The 16,051-nt window shown below is 45.2% G+C and overlaps 1 protein-coding gene across 1 annotated transcript in view; it reads left to right on the forward strand.

The window, feature by feature from the left end:
* LOC149469341 (uncharacterized) overlaps window positions 1-16,051 on the forward strand; it is a 293,469-nt gene that overhangs the window by 144,323 nt on the left and 133,095 nt on the right. The window lies entirely within an intron of this gene.

Genomic DNA, 16,051 nt, shown 5'->3' on the forward strand with positions numbered 1-16,051 from the left:
GGAGTCAGCCACCCCGCTGGGCCCGCACAGCACAGGCCGCCGGGTTGTCCCTGCATGTTCCCCGGTGGGAACAGCACGGGCACGAGGCTTCCCGCGATCTGCGCCCGCTGGAGACAATGGTCATGCTCCCTGAGCATGACCCGAGTGAGCGGGGCGTGCCTTGTTGCCCCGGTGACCCGATGCTGAGCTGGCCATTGCCAGGGCAACTGGGAAGCGTCCTGCTCTGGCTTAAGAAGACTCAAGCAGGACCTAGTCCACTGTTGGTCCCCTGTACGTTGCCATGAGCAGCTGTTGTAAGGTCTGAGCTGAGGCCATACCTCCCCAGCTCCAAGAACCCGCTGAGTACTCTGCTGATACCTGGGGGGCTAGAGGCACTTGCTATCCGTTGTGTGCGAGGGTACTCCTGCTTGCTACCTGCTGTGTGCCCAAGGATACTCCTGCCTAAACCGTGAGTGCCCCAATCCTCCTGTCTGAACACCCCCCTCCTGGATCCCCTGAATTTCCCCTGCCTGGACTGTCCCATGGAACTCTCATACATTTTTTGCCTGGATTGCCCTATTGAACCTCCCTATTACTTTTGCCGGAGCTGCCTGCTTGGATTAATAGTTGCTTGGCCCATCGCTACACAAATTGCCCTATCATGGGCTGAATTACAATTGTTTTGAGCTACTCCCCTCTCCTCCCCCTTTTTGGGTCCCCGGATGCTAAATTCCTACCCTGATTGAGTGCTTTCCATATAACAATAAAACTTGGTGTGTTTAGCATCCTCCGTGTGTGTTCTGTCCTGCCTACGCTTCCGTCAGTTATCATGTCATTTACAAGCAATGTGTGTGGCATGAATGTACAATTGACAGTCACTGGAGATCAGTGTGGAGATGGCAACAATGGCAAGGTCATGAGGTCCAAGCTTCCAGAGCTTGTGCTTACCTTCCACAATGTGGAGTCTCTGCAGGGGATGCCCCGCCTGTGGTTGGCAGAAGAGGACAGTGGCTGTCCTCCTGTGAGGCTTTTTTGCCAAGCAGACCACTGCCTGGCACCCATCAGCTGTGGCTAGAACAAGTCAACAAAGACAACATTATTGCCAAACAAATTCAGATTGAATGTATCAAAACATTTTTCACAATACAAAAATGAAAGTAAAGTTTTTAATAATAACTTGACTTACCAGAGATTCTGCGGGCCACTTTTTTAAAAAATTGCGGGTTGCGCCGCTTAACATCGCTCCAGCTGTGCTGAATTTGTAGCACAGTAGTGCGATGATGGAATCTCTGCCACAGCCGATGTTTGATGTGGCGCACGATGGTCTGCTTGGCAAAATTCGAGCAGCCACGATCATACTTGCGTAACAGCATAATCTGTGGATGACAAAAAAAGGTCAAGAATTTAAATGTGAGAGGTTTGTGTAATCAAACATACCAAATATCCCACACAAAGCAGGGGATAATTGTCCCAAAAGGCAAGCTAAAACATGAACTATATCTACATGTGTGTGTGTATACACATACATACATACATACAGTATAATTGTATTGTATTGTTATTTTCAATGCATTCTCACCTGAGCAATGCATAATTGTGGGCAGAATTGCAAAATTGTTGCTGCACTTCTAAATTGTGCTCAATGGTCTTTAAATATGCGTTGTGCTTTTGGGTGCCATTCATTGTTAATGGCACCCCAAGTGCTGTTAGCAAACATGCATTTTGCTGCACATTTTAGCATTTACCAAATATGCTAGGCACGCACCTAAATGAGCATTGAAAGAAAACACAACACTCCATGGGCACAAAAGTTCAATTTTTGCTTTGTTGGACATTTTATTGTTCATTGTGGTGTATTTTGTAATCAACATTTTTGGAGCTTTTTGGTCATCAGATATGTTTGTAAAATGTGGTTTGAAATTTGGATGTGCATGTTTGTCTTGTTTGAGCCTGTATTTTGGATTCTTTTGTATCAGCATTTTTGTGTGTGTTCTGGCAACACATGCCAAATGCATGTCATTTTGGCTGGGACATTATTTGGTTAATTTTCACCACAAAGTTGAATGCAGATGTGCAGTTTGCCAAAGTATGCGTAAAAAATAACACCAAAAATTACAACCAAAATACACTTTCCACAAATGCAAAGACACATTCTTTGACCCAAAAAAACGCCTTGTAAAATCACCTGGGGCCAAGTGTGCACTCAAGTGCCTAAGGCAACACAGGTTGTGTTGTATCCATCTCTGCATTGTGTTTGGCGTTGTTTTAGCATTTGTTTTTTGACACAAGTTTTTGATGTCTTTTTTCTGCCTTATTGTTTTCATTTTTGTTGCTCGGCAGATTTAAAACAGCAAAACGCAGACAACATGAAATACGTTCTTGTCTGCAGTGTTTCCATTTAAGTATTTTGACAAAAACATAACACTTTTGGAGTTCCAGAAAGGCTCTGACCTTTTCCAAAATATCAAGCCATGTGAAAATGCACATGTGTAAACATGTCCCATAGGAAATCATCTTAAAGCGGAGCTCCATCCAAAAGGGGAAGTTCTGCTTTAAGGACTGCTCCCCGTTCCCCCTTAAGGATTGGCACCCTTGGGGAGTGGGTCCCCAAATTTGACAGGCACACTCTCCCACTTCTGGTACGATCGCCTAGATGTTTGGAAACGGAAGGTGTCCTCCCTGCTTTTTAAAAGTCAGCAGCTACAGTTTTTGTAGCTGATGACTGTTATTTTTTGATAGGTGGAGTGTAAATCCACTTTAAATGTCCTATACAGCATTTCTGACAAACGTGGCTCAAGATATGGTGTGGCCCTAGGGTCAATGTGTGTTTAGAATACTTCCCAAATGCACATACAAAAACACTCCATCCAAATGCATGTTCCATGTCTATAGCATGTTAAACAGAAGAAAAATGCAGTTATAGAATGTTAACATGCGCAAGTAAAAGTAGACAAAATACACATTTTTATTCTGGCTTCACATACATGCATTGTGGTCTAACACCGCACTCCTGGGCAAATCACATGCAATTTGTGTGCGTTGCAATTTGAGACATACATTTTGCACACCTCAAATTGCACCGCATCCGGGCCAAAAATGTGCAGGACCCTTTTTCAGGGTATGCACATGGGTGTGAATAGGCATGCCATCCAATTTGGCAAATCGCAATACGCTTTGTGGACCAATATTGGTGTGTTGGTAACTTCACCTAGAAAGCCGCAGCAGGTGGCATGAAGGGGTTGCGGTTGTGATGCGGTGCAGCGCTTGCACAGAAAACACTGCAAATTTCACATCGCATCTGTGTGACACCAGAATGTGCCAATTATGGCTTTACCAAAGCACAGTGGTCACTGCAGATTATTTTCATTCAATCTTTTCTTTCACTGGTTTAATTCAGGTGATCAATAATCCCAGTTATCTCCGGAGATCACATGCAGCCCCTCAACCATCTACACAGATCTCTGGAAATCTATACAGATCTCCTTGAAAAAAAATCTCCTCTCTTCTCCTTGGGAAAAAAAATGTCCTCCACCTCATCAACAGGGGGACAGAGAAGACTTCTCCCTGAAAACTAGAATCAGATCTGTGCTTAATAACCATACACCAATATTGCAAATGCAGTGTACTGTCAAAGGCATTACACCAGGGGGACTCAAACCTTTTAAACAGGGGGCCAGTTCACTGTCCCTCAGCCCGTTGAGGGCCGGACTAGAGTTTAAAAACAAAACTATGGTTATCTCCTGTACTGTGTCCGCATTTGTTCAGAGACTGCAGACATACAACGGCGGTGGGAATACTGGGCCGGCCACTCTATAAGACGCATAGACATTTCCCCCCAAGTGTGTCTTATGGAGCCAAATAGTGCCCCATCATTGGTGTCAGTGGGAGGAATAGTGTCCCATCATTGGTGTCAGTGGGGGGAATAGTGCCCCATCATTGGTGTCAGTGGGAGGAATAGTGTCCCATCATTGGTGTCAGTGGGGGGAATAGTGCCCCATCATTGGTGTCAGTGGGAGGAATAGTGCCCCATCATTGGTGTCAGTGGGAGGAATAGTGCCCCATCATTGGTGTCAGTGGGAGGAATAGTGCCCCATCGTTGGTATCAGTGGGAGGAATAGTGCCCCATAATTGGTGTCAGTGGGAGGAATAGTGCCCCACAATTGGTGTCAGTGGGAAGAATAGTGCCCCATCATTGGTGTCAGTGGGAGGAATAGTGCCCCATCATTGGTGTCAGTGGGAGGAATAGTGCCCCATCATTGGTGTCAGTGGGAGGAATAGTGCCCCATCATTGGTGTCAGTGGGAGGAATAGTGCCCCACAATTGGTGTCAGTGGGAAGAATAGTGCCCCACAATTGGTGTCAGTGGGAAGAATAGTGCCCCATCATTGGTGTCAGTGGGGGGAGGAATAGTGTCCCCTTTTCCAGCATGGTGCTGCTACAGCCAGCATACCTGGTTGCAGAAGTACCATCTGCATGGCACACTTACCGGGAGGTCAGCTGTCCTCTTTCCTTCACTCCGGCCTTTCTCTCCCTTGATTTTTGCGGGTCCGCTCGGCTCCGCCTCCTCGCCGGTGATTGGCCGCCTGTGTGCCTTTCCTGAGCTACAGTACTGCTGCCCAATCACCGGTGAGGAGGCGGAGCTGAGCGGCAGCGCGAACACCGAGTGAGGGAGCGGCTGGAGTGAAGGAGCAGCGCATCCTGGACTGGATTGTCATGGGACTGGGACCGGAGCCAAGTAAGAGACAGCAGCCCCCTGCCCACCCCTGTACTTGGTGTCCCCTGCCGTCGGGCCGGATGAGTGTGCTTGGCGGGCCTCTTGTGGCCCGCGGGCCGTAGTTTGAGGACCCCTGCATTACATACTAATGCATTGCACTCTAAAAATGTCAAATGCGTTATTGTGCACAATGTAATACCATGTACACCAACACATTGCACACTGTAATACCATGTACACCAACACATTGCACACTGTAATACCGTGTACACCAACACATTGCACACTGTAATACCGTGTACACCAACACATTGCACACTGTAATACCATGTACACCAACACATTGCACACTGTAATACCATGTACACCAACACATTGCACACTGTAATACCATGTACACCAACACATTGCACACTGTAATTCCATGTACACCAACACATTGCACACTGTAATACCATGTACACCAACACATTGCACACTGTAATACCATGTACACCAACGCATTGCACACTGTAATACCATGTACACCGACACATTGCACACTGTAATACCATGTACACCAACACATTGCACACTGTAATACCATGTACACCAACACATTGCACACTGTAATACCATGTACACCAACACATTGCACACTGTAATACCATGTACACCAACACATTGCACACTGTAATACCATGTACACCAACACATTGCACACTGTAATGCATTATACGCAGTATACATGTACATATCTGCAAAGATTAAAAATGAAGATCTAGCTGGTTAACTAGTTTTCAACCGCAGATAGCTGAATGACGGCTACACTGCGTCCGGCCAGTTCTGGGAGGGCATCATATGACGTCCTCCCAGAACACGCTCTCCTGTCCTTAGGACACAGCTGATCACGTGATGTGTTAAAAGGCCAATCACAGCAGCTTTTTACCATGTGATCAGCCATGTCCAATGACACGCTGATCCCCGGGAAATGCACTTGCCGGTTCTCGACTACACTTTCCTCACGCTGTCAGAATGTGGAGAAAGTACTGTTGAGAACCGGCAGTTATCAGAGCGGGGGTCGGCACAAATCATTAGGGCACTGATGATCGGTGCCCAGCAGTGCCACCCACCAGTTCCACCCACCTGTGCCCATCAGTGCAGTTCAGCAATGCGGCCTATCAGTGCTGACTATCATGACCCATCATCAGTGCCGCCTCATTAGTGCTATCAGTGCCGCCTCATCAACGCACATCAGTGAAGGTGAAAAATTCCCTGTTTGCAAAATTTTAGACTAGAAACCAATAAACTGTTTTGTGTAAATTTTTCCTCTTTTTTTGCTTAAAGAGCAAAAAGTAAACCACCCAGTGGCAAGTAAATTCCACCCAAAGAAAGGTCTATTTGTGAGAAAAAAATAACAAAAATGTCCTATGGGTACAATGTTGCATGACCGCGCAATTGTCAAAGTGCGACAGTACAGAAAGCGGAAATTTGGCCTTGTAAGGAATGGGATATTAGTGCCTGGTAGGCAAGTGGTTAATATCAGTGAGCCATCAATACCCCGGAGCAATGTACAGATAACCTGGAAGTAGCATGTGTACTAAGGGACATTCTGCTAGGCCCCACCCACAAACCTGCAATTACCCATCTGTTATGACCACACTTACTATGCAAATGAGGATCATCTCCTCGGTGGAGAACTGCGATCTCGCCATGTCCAAATGCAAATGAAATAAAAGACAGATTACAACACCACAAACCTCCAACCACTCTCATCCACAACCACTTCCGGGTGCGTGCGCACGTGATGACGCATTTCCGGAAAGACAGCTGCTCGTGCGCCTTGCTGACTGCCGCTTTTAGCGTTTTATTTGTGCGCGATCGCCTATTTCTATGTGCATATGCTGCATATTAGCTTTCACAAATTTATGTTTTTCATTCCATTTGTTAGTTATCATTGGATATTAGATATTTGTTGCCAAAGGCCCAAAATCAACATCCAGCGGGTCCTAGTTTATGACAGTTACTGGAATTTGAGAACACCAATAGCACACTGCACATTGAACACGTCCTATTCATTGGTACCTAACATGATCTTGGGGTGCAAGAGGGTTTGTTTTTTTTAAATGATCAATTGGGACATACTTACATATGTGCGCTGTTACACGCTACATTTCAGCAGCTTATAGAGGTATACAATGTAAATGTTAGCGATGTTAATATATTGAACATGAAATGACCACCAAAAAAAAAAAATGTTCAAGCATTTAATTTAGAGATGAGAGAATCGAACCAGGCGAAGTGGAATTTGTTTCGAATTTCAGGAAAAATTTGATTCGTGCCGAATCCGAATATTAGCCAACTTCGGATGCACGAATCGAATTTTCCCCAATTGTCCGATTTTCATCCCTTCTACAGCCGGCAAAAAGTGTATCTGCAGAGCTCCGCTATTTCTGACAGTTCTCTGACATTCACATGTACAGCGGTTGAAACATTGTATCTATTTGTTTCCATTTAGGATACAGATGTTTTTATTCTTCATTTATGGAAACAAATAGATACAATGTTTCAACCACTGTAAATGTGAATGTCAGAGAACTGTCAGAAATAGCGGAGCTCTGCAGATACACTTTTTGCCGGCTTGGAATTCTTCTTATTTTCATCCTACTTCTTCTTCTTCTTCTTCATCCTCATCCTCAGAAGAAGAAGAAGATGAAGAAGAAGAAGAAGAAGAAGAAGAAGAAGAAGAAGTAGGATGAAAATAAGAAGAATTCCAAGCTTTTTGCCGGCTTGGAATTCTCCTTCTTCTCATCCTTCTTCTTCTTCTCATCCTTCTCCTTCTTCTCATCCTTCTCCTTCTTCTCATCCTTCTCCTTCTTCTCATCCTTCTCCTTCTTCTCATCCTTCTCCTTCTTCTCATCCTTCTTCTTCTTCTCATCCTTCTTCTTCTCATCCTTCTCCTTCTTCTCATCCTTCTCCTTCTTCTCATCCTTCTTCTTCTTCTCATCCTTCTTCTTCTTCTCATCCTTCTCCTTCTTCTTATCCTTCTTCTTCTTCTCATCCTTCTTCTTCTCATCCTTCTCCTTCTTCTCATCCTTCTTCTCATCCTTCTCCTTCTTCTCATCCTTCTCCTTCTTCTCATCCTTCTCCTTCTCCTTCTCCTTCTCCTTCTTCTTCTCCTTCTCCTTCTCCTTCTTCTCATCCTTCTCCTTCTTCTCATCCTTCTCCTTCTCCTTCTCCTTCCTCATCTCCAAGGGCATTTAAATTAAAGGTACAGTGTTCTGCACTAATATAAAGGCTCTCTGAAGCCTAGAAACCCTTTTTATAAGTTAAATTCGCAGCGAATAAATTCGCATCGAATCAAATTTCTTCCTCAAATTCGGCGAATCAGCCGAATCGAATTTTTGAATAATTCGCTCATCTCTAATTTAATTGATCAAAGAAATCTTCATTTATTTGGACAACAGCAACAAGTAGATACAGTCAATTTCTTTGTGTGTCACCCAAAAACATTGCAGGATTGATGTTGCTAAACTAAAACGTTCCTGCTCATAAGAGCTTACAATCTAAAGATGCTTCTAATGAACTGTGCTTTCAGCGGTTATAGCAGGAAACAAAGGGCAAGATGAATCAAGCAACATTTTCTGGTCCATAAAATTTACATACACAATCACTTAGTATGAATATCTATTCACAAAACAGGCTACAGATCAAAATATCAATAGAACAAGACAGATGTGAAAAAAATGAACCCCTCCCACCTCTACAAATCCCCGACACATACATTTCTCAGCAGGGTTGTCAGAAAAATGCATTGGAGTCTAAATAAGCAAGCAAAATAAAACCAGAAAATATTTTAAAAAAAAACGATTGACATGTGTGAGGCTTTCAATGCAAAGAGAAAAACCACAATCATTGTACAATACCACACTTTACAAGGCCAAAAAAATGCCAACATTTCCAGCCCACTTCCAAACACAGCCTGAGTGGTGTCTGGGGCAATTCAGCACAAAATCTCTTCCTCCCCCAAACCACTACAAGCAAGGACTTAGTCACAAACCACCCGGCCTAGTAACAGGCCAAATCACTCCCTACTGCACGTCTTTATATAAGCTAGGGTGCATTTGGAGCGCCAAACAAGGCCCCACACCCAATGAAGCCACACCCACCACTGTCAGAGAAAGTGTTTGCACCTGATGAATACCCTTCCCACCTGCATTAACCCTTGGTATACAGGCCCCACCCCCAATGAAGGCCACACCCACCACTGTCAGTGAAAGTGTTTGCACCTGATGAATACCCTTCCCACCTGCATTAACCCTTGGTATACAGGCCCCACCCCCAATGAAGGCCACACCCACCACTGTCAGAGAAAGTGTTTTCACCTGATGAATACACTTCCCACCTGCATTAACCCTTGGTATACAGGCCCCACAAATCAGAGTCGGAAAGAAAGCCACAGTGACGTGTACCTGTGCAGCATACAACAGAACATTGAGCAGGGATGTGAAAGGGAACCCCGATTGGAACCTTTATTGCTACTATGATCACAATTCCCTCCAGATTCTCGCACGAGGTAAGACAGTCACATGACCACATCTTGTATGCAATACTGAAAATGACAAATCGATTTGACTAGTATGGTGAATTTCCCATCAATTGGCAAAACACTCCAGAAATCAAACATCACCAAACATTACACTCTGGGCAAAGCTGATTTACAAATCCTGCGACTTCCAGTAAAGTTGACCATTTCAATGCAATTTTCAAGACATCTGACACAGATCTCTATGCAAATTGCCACTAAAGTAGAACATGTACAACTATAGAAATCAGTGTTTGAAACGCACCCATGTGGTCGCTCTAATAGCAGACAATAGGGTGCGACTTTGCAGACGATTTACAGCTTGCATGTTGTGCAAATCACATGCCAAGTCCCACTCAATGAGCACGCTATTGGAGCGTTCATATTGTTGTGGTTCAAACTTGGTTGGAGCCGCAAGTAATAATAGAGTAATGAATACACTACTTTTCATGCAATTTGCTGAGAGATCGGTGTCGGATGTCTTGCAAATTGCACTGGAAATCACCATGTACCCTAACTTTGAAATCATGTGACTTCACTGTAAGTCACATGATGTGACTGTGGTGTCAATAACACCACTTAGAAATCTGCTTTAATGTGACCGGGTAGCCCCCAGTAACATTGTTTGCGATTGCCATGCAATTGGCATGACAGGCGACTTGCAAATCGTAGACCAAGTCGCACCCTATTGGCCTCTGTAGGCTCTGTTCACATCCAATTGGATTGTGAACTCGTGCAACTTCACTGTAAGTTGGGCAATTGCCGCATCGGATTACATGTGACAGTGGTGTTGGCCCCCAGTAACATTGGGTGCAATTTGCCATGCAAAGGGCAAGCTGCTGGCCATGCCAATCACATGACAAGTCACATCCAGGGTGTGCAATTTCAGGTGCGATTTGTGAATTGACATCGTACCTGATATTGGATATAATGAATGTGAATGTGAGGGGAGTAACATACGCCATTTGTTTGTTGAACTTACGATTTCAAAGGGGCCATTTAGTAGCAATTTCACATCTAGACTGCAATAGAAATCGCAATGCTACACACAATTGAAATCACAACTAGTTTGAAATTTTCTAGAAAACGGTGAAATTGGCAACCTTTTAGCGCAATTTTCAATTGCATCTAGTGTGAGCGAAGCAGGAAAATCAACAAAGGAAATAAATCTTTGAAGGCGTGCGGTACCTGCCTGCTGGGATAAGGGTCTGCTATGCATTTGGGGGAAATCCACGCCAGTATTTGTAACAATTTTGACGTCGGGATTCACCAACCAAGCCTTTTCTCTCTCTCACTCACTCTTCTGTATGTCTCTCTTTATCACTCTTCAGTATCTATCTCTCGCTCACTCTTCTTTGTCTCACTGGCTCACTCTTCTCTCTCACTCTTCTGTATGTCTCTCTATCACTCTTCAGTATGTATCTCTCGCTCACTCTTCTTTGTCTCACTGGCTCGCTCTTCTCTCTTACTCTTCTGTATGTATCTCTTGCTCACTCTTCTTTATCTCCCTTGCTTGCTCTTCTCTCTCACTCACTTTTCTGTATGTATCTCTCGCTCACTCTTCTTTGTCTCACTGGCTCGCTCTTCTCTCTTGCTCACTCTTCTGTATGTCTCTCTTTATCACTCTTCAGTATGTATCTCTCGCTCACTCTTCTTCATCTCACTGGCTTGCTCTTCTCTCTCACTCACCCTTCTGTATGTATCTCTCGCTCACTCTTCTTTGTCTCACTGGCTCGCTCTTCTCTCTCACTCACTCTTCTGTATGTCTCTCTTTATCACTCTTCAGTATGTATCTCTCGCTCACTCTTCTCTCTCACTCACCCTTCTGTATGTATCTCTCGCTCACTCTTCTTTGTCTCACTGGCTTGCTCTTCTCTCTCTCTCTCTCTCTCTCTCAGCTCTTTGCTTGACAAATCCTTCACAAAAGGGGGTGGAGTATAAACCATCATTATCAAATCTATTAGTGATTCAGGCCCTTATCTCATCCCATTGTATGACATTCACATAAGCTGCAGCTTTGAAGGTGTTTGAACAGACAAGGCCTCATTCTAATTCACATTCTAGGGATCATTTAGACAGAAAGCAGAGATGCTGCGACCAGCACATGTATGTTAGGGTAGTCACACGGAGATCATGCAAATTCATTGCCATGGTTGGGATTCAAACCAACAACCCTAGCGTTGTGAGGCAGCAGTGCTAACCACTAATCCACGGAGCTGTTGAACACTAATCCAGCCTGTATTTCTGTGTTGTGAATCAATCCTAGGTCCCTGGGCAAGGTCAGTGTAACTAGCCAGATATCTCCAATGTGACACAAATGTTGTGCTATGTTGCCAATTCACATGTATGTTGGTTGTATGTATCCCAATACAAAGGATTGCAATACTAATACAGGCGTACCTCGGTGTACCAACGCCTCGGGGAACGTCATATTTGGGGTACAAATGCCAAACCATTTCAGTTCATTGGTCTGTTTACAAATGTTTGAATAATTTGGTATGGGCATGTGGCCTGGTATGGTTCAGGAGGGGGGGGGCGCCCGCTCGTCCCCCCCCCTTTCCTGACCTGCCGGGCTGCATGCTCGGATAAGTATGTGTTATGGATTTTGGGGGGTACCCCATGCTGTTTTTTCTTTAATTTCGGCGTGGAGTTACCCCTTAACATCCATACCAGACCCAAAGGGCTTGGTAAGGATGAGAGGGGGGACCCCACGCCGGGTTTTTAAAAAATTATCTATAATTCCCTGCAATACTTTGACATTCAACTGTCAGTGGGGAACTCCGCCGACAGCTGAAACATGAGCGCTGCATTGGTTTTCACTACTAAAATGCTGCATGAGTTGATAACATATCATGCGGGATTGTAGGAGCGACAGCCATGTGTTAATGTTTCAGCTGTCAGCGGGGTTCCCCACTGACAGCTGAATGTAAAATAATTCCCTTTAGTGCATAAATAATGAAAAAAACAGCGTGGGGTCCCCCCTCCCATCTGTACCAAGCCCTTCGGATCTGGTATGGATATTAAGGGGTAACTCCACGCTGAAATTAAAAAAAAAAAACAGCGTGGGTCCCCCTCAATATCCATACCAGACCCTTATCCGAGCATGCAGCCCGGCAGGTCACGAAAGGGGGGGGGACGAGCGAGCGCCCCCCCTCCTGAACCATAGCAGTCCACATGCCCTCAACATGGGGGGGTGCTTTGGGGCTCCCCCCCCAAAGCACCTTGTCCCCATGTTGATGAGGACAAGGGCCTCTTCCCCACAACCCTGGCCGGTGGTTGTGGGGGTCTGCAGGTGGGGGGCTTATCAGAATCTGGAAGCCCCCTTTAACAAGGGGGCACCTAGATCCCGGCCCCCCCCACGTGAATGAGTCTGCGGTACATGGTCCCGCTACTCCTTCACAAAAAAAAAAGTGTAGTGTAAAAAAAACACAGTACAGGGTCTTTGACAAGTTCTTTATTAAAACAATGTCCCCCGAAGTAGATCCAACGTCAATCATGGCGGCGACCCGAAAAAAGAAAAAAAAAGTTCGGCTCCCGTCCGAGGCTTCCAGCCTTGTGAAGAAGAGGCTAGCTGACATTTCTTATATAGGTATGGGGCGGGGCCAGCCGGGCACATCATCCCCGCCCCTTACCTATTTGAGAACTGTCACCCTGTCTCTCCACTGAGGCTAGAGGTCCTTACCCCATTGTGGTTACTTCTGTGGGCTCCTGTCCCTTTTGAGCCCATTTACTTTCTGTTGGGTCTACCTTTTCGGGTCTCTCTAAATGTGCGAGGAAACTTTCCACCTCCATTCTGAGGGCAGCCAGGAGAACCATTCCCATGCATTGGCTGTCTTCTATGTCCCCCATGTTACCGGCACTGATGAAGGTCAGAGCAGAAATGAGAAAGTTGGAGTACCTACCTGCTTTACACCCTGCTACTGTCCCTGCGCTGGAGGCAGTTCAGGACCCACGGGACACCTATGACACCGATCTGTCTGCTCCGATCGTTTGTGATTGATGGCCATGTCACTGTTTTGTATTGACATTGTATGTTCTTATGTACCTCTCATCTATGAGCTGCTTTATCAGTCTTCTCCCCCTCTCTGCTTTTATTTTACATTTACCTTTGTGACTGCTTGTTGTAATATGTGACATAGAGAGGGAAATGGGTGCTAATAGGCTGCAGGAGATCCGCTGAGACGTAGAGAGGGAAATGGGTGCTAATAGGCTGCAGGAGATCTGCTGAGACATAGAGGGAAATGGGAGCTAATAGGCTGCAGGAGATCTGCCGAGACATAGAGACGGAAATGGGTGCTAATAGGCTGCAAGAGATCCGCTGAGACGTAGAAAGGGAAATGGGCGCTAATAGGCTGCAGGAGATCTGCTGAGACATAGAGATGGAAGTAGGTGCTAATAGGCTGCAGGAGATCTGCCGAGACAAAGAAAGCAAAATGGGCGCTAATAGGCTGCAGGAGATCCGCTGAGAAATAGAGAGGGAAATGGGTGCTAATAGGCTGCAGGAGATCCGCTGAGACATAGAGAGGGAAATGGGTGCTAATAGGCTGCAGGAGATCCGCTGAGACATAGAGAGGGAAATGGGCGCTAATAGGCTGCAGGAGATCTGCTGAGACAATGAAATGTGTATGAAATGGATGGATGTGCAGACACTCCCAGAAGATGATGTCATTATGAGTGGATTGATATATATTTTTGCATTGTCCCCCCCAGAAGGATCAGGTTTGGCGGGATCGCTCTCATTAGCTATACATTTGTATTTTGTGTTCTGTGTTTGTAAGACTTTTCTATATGTAATAAGAGATGTTTGTTGAACAGTTGGTTACATAAGAGTTACATTTATTTCTTCTTCCTTTATTCAGTAATGTTTCATCTCCCGTAGTATCCCTGTAAGGTACATATTATACAGGAAGGGGGATTATGGGATGGATCTCGGGGCTGCAGTTCCTCTGAACTCCACAAGGTGGGGATCTCACTTCTACCCAGACAGGAAGTCTCTATGGAATGCAGACAGGAAGTGATGTCAGGTACAGACAGGAAGTGATGTCAGACACAGGCAGGAAGTGATGTCAGACACAGGCAGGAAGTGATGTCAGGTACAGACAGGAAGTGATGTCAGGCACAGACAGGAAGTGATGTCAGACACAGGCAGAAAGTGATGTCAGGTACAGACAGGAAGTGATGTCAAGCACAGACAGGAAGTTCCAGATGAGAGGTGAGGCGGGAAGAAGTACAGAGGAGACGTTGGTGGAAGTGGCAGCAGAGGAGGTAATAAGATGTTATTAACTATTTACAACAAATGTATATAAATCTGAGGCTCTTTTAGGAATGTTTTCGGCTTTAAAAAATGAAAGGGGCTTTATAGCAACTTAAATGTGTAATATGTGTAACATTTCGCTGTTTATCTCCTCCTCCCCTCCCCCGCCTGTCTCCAGCACCGCACCCGGGGACTAGCAGGGAGGGGAGAGACCTTGCAGTGTAATGAGAACCGATTGCCTTCTCCCTTTCACTCCCAGAGCCTTTTTTGCACATTTAAAAAATTATTTTATCCTGAAGATGACACAAAACCCCCAAAATATCGATTTTCTGCAAGTAGAGACTTTAGAGAACAAAATAGCGGCAGTTCCAATTTTTTATGTCACAAAATATTATCACAAAGTCTAGGAAATGCCAAATTTCAGTAAAAAATACACTTAAGTTAATTTCAGGGCACAAAAAAGCAATAAATGACCCATTTATTTGTAATAATATAAAAGCCGAGGTTGCAGCGAGTAAATAGATATCCAACATGTCAAACCTTACGTTGTGTGTGCTGAAATGGTGACAACCTTTAGTCCCCGGTATTATCTATAGGGGACACATTTATAGCCCCTTCTAGGTCATCAGTATAGAGTACGGAGGAGGTCTGCTCCTAGAATTATCCTCTCATTCTGGTGTGACCGGCGATATGTAACGTGTATCACAATCAATGTTATCACGTGTAGGTGCTCCAGCGTGTGCAATTACATTTGGGCGTGCATATATGTGGGGGTGGGGGGACCTCAACATTTTTTAAAGGGAGGAGTTATGTACTTGGTTGTAACTTTAATTCTTTACAATTAAAAAAAAAATTTACTTAAGGGGACAAAGTCTTCTGGTGACTTTTGATGACAGGTTCTCTTTATTGAGACCCCCAATGTCTCCCCTGTACTCCATTGGATGTAATGTAGAGCACATCGCACCGTATTACATTCTTTGCCGTCCTTGATGGTCGGGAAATCTGTCATAACGTCACTTCTGGGTCAGGACAAGAAGGGAATGAACATGTCCGCTCTCCTCCATCCCCTCTACCCTCCGACACCCGCTGAACCAGGCCCACAGATGGGCAAGCAGAGCCGGGGAAGCATAGTAGGTACAGGAGAGGTTCACACATACGGGGTTGCAGAGGCTGGCACCTGAAAGGAGAGCCCTGTGGCTTGCCCTCAGCAGGGATAAAGATTAAACACAATACTTGCCCGGCCCCCAGAACTACATATCCCGGGCGTCGGGTGATGTAAAGTGACCATCCCTGCATGATGAGCCGACATTGACCTCACAGCACTGCCTCAGAGCAGACTAGTCATAGGAAGGATCAGATTTATCATTCCTTGTCTGCAGATCTAATACTCATCAAAACCAGTTCAGAGACCAAACAAACCCAACAGAGAAAAGGGGCCCCGGACCTCAAAATTGTAGTAAACACTAAACAGTCCAAACAAAATGTCTTCCCATGGGGGGAGTAGTTCTTCAATGTCCAGCAACCCTCCTATTCCCCCCTCA

The sequence above is a fragment of the Staurois parvus genome, unplaced genomic scaffold (assembly GCF_062004578.1).
Source record: "Staurois parvus isolate SC_StPar_1 unplaced genomic scaffold, SC_StPar_1.0 ptg000073l, whole genome shotgun sequence".
Lineage (NCBI taxonomy): Eukaryota > Metazoa > Chordata > Amphibia > Anura > Ranidae > Staurois > Staurois parvus.